Source organism: Homalodisca vitripennis, chromosome X, assembly GCF_021130785.1.
Source record: "Homalodisca vitripennis isolate AUS2020 chromosome X, UT_GWSS_2.1, whole genome shotgun sequence".
NCBI lineage: Eukaryota > Metazoa > Arthropoda > Insecta > Hemiptera > Cicadellidae > Homalodisca > Homalodisca vitripennis.
Window position 1 is genome coordinate 9,675,510 of NC_060215.1, and position 7,428 is coordinate 9,682,937.

Sequence of the window (7,428 nt, forward strand, 5' to 3'; positions counted from 1 at the left end):
ATCCATTGGAATAATCTGGTAGAATATCCTATCCTTATTTCTTCACCATCTTGAAACAAACAAAGATTAATATTGTTATTAGCATTTAAATTATATTTGTTTCAAATTGATAACTGACTATCGTCGATGGGAGATTCCAAAGGACAACAGGATTTCAATGTTTTGACTAGACACTTAATAAGTTATACTTAGTATTTGTAGAATACACATTATTTTGAGCGAAAAGAAATAAAGCTACTATGTTGTCAACGCGTAATATATTGTTGACTGTGCAATGCAAGTGCATTATTAATATGTTAACTATCTTTTTATTACACAGTATAATAGTTTATAAGTTTAATTTTTGCTTGAATTTTAAATATTATTTATAATTACAAAAATAGTGAATGGCTTACTACGTCACCATAAAATGTTATAAGTTAAAAAATAATTATTCCATGACTAAACTTTCTTTGAGTATATTTTTCAAATCTTCATTATCATCATGCGGAAGAAAATCTCTATAAAACAGTTGTTTTCATTAGATGGTATTGAAAAGTTTGAGGGATAAAAGAACCAAGGCTATTTCCCTGAGCTATAATTGTAGGGGGCGGGTAGCTGGCTGCAGTTATTGTATCCACCGTAGAAAATAGAAAACGATAATGCTCCTGCGACCTAGCGTTGTGAGTTTTGCGTTACTAACAAATGGATATTCTTAATGAAATATGAAACTAGTCACCAATTGACATAAGACATTGTAATTTATGTTCTAACAAGACGGTTTTAATATGTGGGTATAAGCATTAATAGCAAATAGGTAAGTTATTAACTTTGCATCTTAAAAGTTAAAATGGCTATTCGCCAATCAACTAAATTCAATAGTCACCTCTGTACAAGTAGACTCTAGTAAAATAATATATTACATTTTGAAAGAGAATAGTCTTTGCATCCATGTAGGGGTTGTGTGGAAGATATTATGTTCGGTAAAGCTATTCGGTGACTTCTATGTAGCGCTACCGTACTAAATATTCTGTTTAGAGTTGTAATTCGTTTAAATCTTATACTAATGCATTTGTATGAATTAAATTTAAAATGTATACTTTTTATTATTGTCAAAGGTAATTTAATATAACACGTTTAATACTTTACTGCTTCATATTTATAATCTCTGTTTCTTACTTTTGCCGTTAAATGTTTCAAATGTTAACATATTTTATCATTGGATACAATATATTCTCATAGATTATATATATATATATATATATATATATATATATATATATAATTATATATATAAAATATTTCTTTTATATATTTCATAATCAAAGATAAATAAATAAATATTTATTTTCCAACATTTACATTCATGTTTACAAATAAATGAAAAAACTTAGGAAGTCACTGACCATAAACAAGTAGCTGGTCAGTGTAACAGATACACAATACACAAATAAACAGTTTAAAGCTTGCTCTCACATAAAAAAACTAAAATGTCAACAGACTGCTCTCCGCGACGTCTGCACAAGACTACAGAAAACTACAACCAAAATAAATACATATAGCCGACGTTTATACAAACTAATTAGACAATGCGAAGAATAAAAAACAAGCTATGAAAAAAATACAAATATACAATCTTATGCACTAAAATCATAAATAATATTACACAAAATGAAAAGAAGGTGGTTATACTACCTTGTAAATGAAAAGCACTATCTGAATTACTAATTATAACGATTACTACCAACTGTTCGACTACTATGAACACTAGTTGAATAAAATACTAGTCAGCTACTCCAACACTATTTCAATTTGGAAAGGTGCAGATATTGTGATGGAACAACCCACTACATTTTACACTCGCGTTTTCAAGGAGTTGTTTTAGTATTCTAACCATTTGTTCAGTGTTTTTCCTTGTTGGGTGGAAGTGGTGTGTTTGTTTTTTGTATGTTTTACAGATATTTACACAATAAAAATTGTGTTCTTTAAAGCATTTGTGTGATCTGTGAGATAGATTTAATGTTATAAACATAAATAAGTAACCAGATTAAAAAAAATATTATTTGTGAGCTTTACCAAAACAAGTTTTATGTATACATTAATTGTAGCCCCGGTGGTTTTTGACTAAAATTCATCGTTCAGATCGTAGAACCACCCAAAGCAGAACGAAAATAGAGAAACTATATCTTCAATAGAACCTGAGACACCATATCACCTGAACATGAGATTCTAAACACAAAAAACAACTATTGGAAATCGTTAAAAACACAAGAACCCTTTTTATTAGAATTTACAAACACTTACTAGAAAGTCTCAGGGCACACATGTGACACATTCATTCTTCACAAAAACAACTCATTAATGGCATCTTCTACATCAGCCTCTGCAAGTGTTTTATGCGATTCGTGCTTGGTCACCTTTTCCATATATTATTGTGAATGCTTTTTGTTGATTTGAATTTGGCACTTGAGTCACTTTTCAATAACCCTTAGTCAGAAAATCTCATATAAATTGGCAATATGTGTTATGATAGAACATTCTTTATTATTTCTTTGTTTTAAGTTTGTTTTTGATGATGGAAGGTTTGAAAGGATAACTGGATTTCGGACATTTGCCATCGTTATATGTTACAAAAGGTATAGCACTTATTATTTATTAGCGTTTTTATGTGATCATTGTGTTCACTTGAGGTTTTAGTTTTGGCCAAAGCTCGGCTGTAAAAGCACTAACTATGTTTGTTTTGTAAACATTTTAAAATGTTTAGGATGGTGGTCAGTCGATATATAGTGATAGGGTGTAACTAATATGGAGGATTTAGTTGAAGTAACATATTTATTTACATTTTATGGTATTGTGTTTCGGTAATATAATTAATTTTGTTATATGGTTCTCTGTTAGATTTCCATAGGTGATCTATGTACCTGTAGAGTTATGTTATAATTTTTTTTGTATTTTTAACCACCGCGTATAAATCTGAACCTAGCCTTTTTTTAAATGTGATTAACTTCTCCTATATTTCCATATTATAAATAACCCATTCTTTCATATGGTGAAATACCTTTAAATATCTGTCTTTAACAATGGTGGTGCAGCTTAAGTTATGCTTGACAGAACGCTTCCACATTATTTCTGCCACGACAACTTCTATGGCTCGTGAGGAACAATTTTAGTTTATGTCACACTCTGCAGCATGGCCCACAAACAAATATATTAAACTGAGGACTGTTTTCGCTTAAGCTGTTCCTAATAAGTGCACATTGGCAAAATTAAAAAACACAAAAATCAATTACTAGTCCAGTATCAATGTGAATGACCCTACCGGCATTATAATTTGAAGTAAATCACGCTTTTGTCCAGTTCTTTAAAACCTGACAGCCACATCAAATACACCCGTGTTGGTACCGTAGTTTTCTTGCAAAAATATCTGACCCGTTTTCGGCATTGTCTAAGTATTCGTCACTAGTTGGTTTGGACTGTTTGTGAAGTTCGGTTGAGTTTTTACTCTTTGCTTATGTAAGCCATATTCATTACCATTTTCGATACAAATCCATATTTTGTTCAATAAGTTTAGTAGGGTCTTAAAAGAATGCCGGAAGTGAAAAAGAGCAATACAATAATTAAGAGTGACTATTGAAAATGTTTCTAGTGCGAAATGGCCTTTAATCAACTTTAGAAAGGACTTTTTATTCACATCATACCTTGGTTCAGAAGTAAAATGATTGTGACTGGAAATGCGTGTTAATTTTTTCTTACACGTTTCACACTCAGTTGCAAGATTAGAACCAAAACCTATTTTATTTTTACATGCTAACATTTACTTATTCAGATTCGATCGGTCAGGAGATAATTTTTCTACTTGTCTATTCAAAAAACACCTAGCAAGTACTCGGGCGTTGCTTCCTTGGTTAGGCCTATGTTTTTATCTATTTCAGATTCGGAAAATATCAGTTTTTCTTTTTGGCGTTTGTTTGCATATTTATTTATCTCCATCATATTAAAATCTTCAGTGCAACTTGATATCGAAGTGTTTAGCTCAATGGTACTTGTTCATAGAGACCGGTTTTGTCTCATAGGTAGCTAAGTTACCACATCGTTTCATGCTGGCTAATTAAGCCTTATATTATCCTATTCTGGGTAAAGTTTTATTGTTCTTTTTTAACCTGCTTTTGCTTCACTGGACCTTTTTAAGTAACAACAACGAATATTTACTCGCTAGGATCTCTATAGCACATTATATAAGCAAAGGCTAGGCTAGTGTGTATTGATTCTAAATTGCGGCTCTTACAACAAGAGAAACTGAAACCCAATAACTGTCCTATTTCACTGTTCTTAGTTGTTTATTTATATTACTTAAATTAAAAAATAAAGATATAATTACTGTACTTTTCAAACAAACTTTATAATTTCTGTACTTATTAAATAAAACTATATAAACAAACCAAAGTCAGAACACAACACAAAAAAGGCACCACAGTTATTGATAGGGGTTAGGTTGACTCTTTCCCACTCCAAATACTAATATTTTAACAATTAACTGATATGTTTACTTCTGAAATATTATTCTATGTATACACTAATGAGTACACAAAGGGCAGTAAGAATACTGTTAAAAGTATATAACGAACGAATAGACACCAAACTTGATTTGACATGAAAGATGGCAAAAGTTAATGTCCTACTTAACAAATTGTATAACCACTATTTTACGATTAAAAAAATAAAAATTGTTTTGAAGTGTAGATAATGTGTATAGTTCAATTCAGAAACTAATAGAGTCTCACAATGTATAAAAATAATACATTACAGTAAAAACAACCTTTAATTGATTTGCCATGAACTTCTCCTTTAAATAAACAAATATCTTTATTGGATAACTACATGTGAAATTAAATATGTTATTTATTAAAATATACCTTCCATAATCGTTAAAATATTTTATGTTTTATCAGTGACTTTTTTAAAAAACGGGACTTCAGAGCTCATTATTTCCTCCGCGTCAAACTAAACTTATTGCGCATCACAGATACTATCCGTGTGGTCTGCTTCCCCCCTGTGCCTTTGACGTTTCTGCTTAATACTGATATCGAATTCATCACCTGGTTGTGAAATTACAAATAAGGCCCTTTTATTATCGAAGCTCTCACAATCCGAAATGATGTGTTTAGCAGCCTCCTCAGACTATTTTCATACTCCTGATATCTTCAGTTATGAGTCCTAAATTGTACAAGTGTTACTGAATGGCCACGTATAATTATAAGATAAACTAACTGTGTTAAAAAGTCTCATCGGATAGTTCGTGGACAGTGTGTTGGTGCCTCTACTAAGTTTCTCGGCAAACGATTGTCCAGAGATATTATGTCGTTTTTCTTATACAGTTGACTTATATTTACCATAAGTTGGTTCAGGTTAATGAAAGTGCTTCTACACTATACATAATGGTTTCATTAACTTAACCAGTGAAAAAGAACTACTGATAGAACTGGCCATAGAGATAGCAGATATAATATTTCTCTTTGATATAATGTTTACTTTTGACCTGATTGTAGCTGCTTTTACTTATTGACAAATTAATCGAATGTTGGCGAAACGGTTGGCGCTGATGTTTCTTTAGTCCTCAACACAATTGTAACCAAGATCTCATTGAATAAATTCAATTCTAGTTATAGTGCAAAATTGATTGTTATTGTGAGATGTACTCAATGCATTAATAATTTAGGCAAACATTCTGACTCTCAAGCTGCAGTAATAGCTATTAAATATTTATAAAGGCCTAAAAAATCAGAGTATTGAACTTTTAATACCCTTTGAATTAATGATATCAAAGAAAAATATCATTTTACAGTGGATACCAGGGCACATAGGCAATGAAAAAGTGGATAAGTTTGTCAAAGAAGCTATCTCGAAAGCTAATATAAATGAACAATATCATGCATCACTTGATGACTCCAGAGAATTAAAAAAAATAGTTTATCCACAAAAGTTTATCACATATTTTTTAAGTCAAAGTAAATCTAGATGGTACAAAAAATTATAAATTCGATTCCAAAATATCCTTGGTTTAAAAATGTCACATTCAAAAGATATGAAATAGTTAACATATGCAGAGCAAGATCAGTAATGCTAAAAAAGTAGGTAGTAATCTTTTTAGAGTCGGACAATGTTTCACACCTTTATGTTTGAAATGCACTTTAGGTCACGAGAAAGCATTAGAACTTATATTTCTTATTTGTCTAGAATACGACTATACGAGATGTTAAAGTTTTAAAAGAATCAGAAACAACTTTGAATTAAGAGATCAGAATTTGATAAACATTTTACAATTATACGATTTCCAAATATTGTAAAAGAACTTAATAATTTTTTGAAAATTAATTAAAAAAGATGCATTGAAAATTATGTTAAACTAAATCAATTTTACACAACATTGTTCATATTATGTATCCTGGAAACGGTGCTTATTCCGTGGCCCTCTTTTTCGGGATAGGAATACCTGAAGGGCCCCGGCGAGAAGCAACCTAATGACAATATCCTTTGGCCATCTACAAATAGATTTGCTAAATTCCTTCTTTAGAGTAAATAATAACAAATAGTACAAGGCATGGATAAATTTATAAACATATATGATCATACCACTAACATTTTTCATTATAAAATTTAAACTTTTACCAACTATTTAAATTATTCGTTTACATTGGGCACTATAAATCAGCCAGAATTATTTTTTGCGTTTTTAAAGATTATTGTTCTCTAGGACTTCCTCTTTCTAATGATATATAACACATAATATGTGATATGAAAAAATAGAATTTCAATGAAAAAAATAATAATTATGTAACATCTGCAACCCTATTCCAGACGATTTTGGGGAGAATTTGAGGCGTGTGGCACTTATACTGTTTATATAGTACATGTATATATAGTTTATATAGTATTTCCATGTACCAGAAGTAGTACTGCTGAAGATAAAACGTATATTCAGAAGTCTTGCTGACCCTCAGTTGCTTGAGAAATGCCTCAAAGGCAAATCACAGAACCCCAACGAGTCCTCAATAATCTTACTTAGACTCGCATTCCAAATAAGATTTTTTGTTACCCTTTCAACATTAAAATTTGGTACATTTAAAGCAGTTTTGTCATTCAATGAAGGCTACTCAAGTAAGTGCAGAATTCTTGAGAATTTAGGATCGAAAGTAAGAAAAAATATGCTGTTTGCGATGAAACGTCTGGATTTTGATCGCGTTCGTAGAGCGGAAAAAGCGACGGCAGAACTGGGGAAAAATCCGACAGAACAGGAGTTTGTCAAAAGAAGGCTTGAGGACCTATACCAGGAGTCAGAGGACCCTGACAACCCACCATATGGTGCTGCCTTACAATAAAGGTAAATTTACTTCTTATTTTATCAGGCGTATGCCTATTTTATTTTAGTTTTTTGTAATTTCCCGTACAATT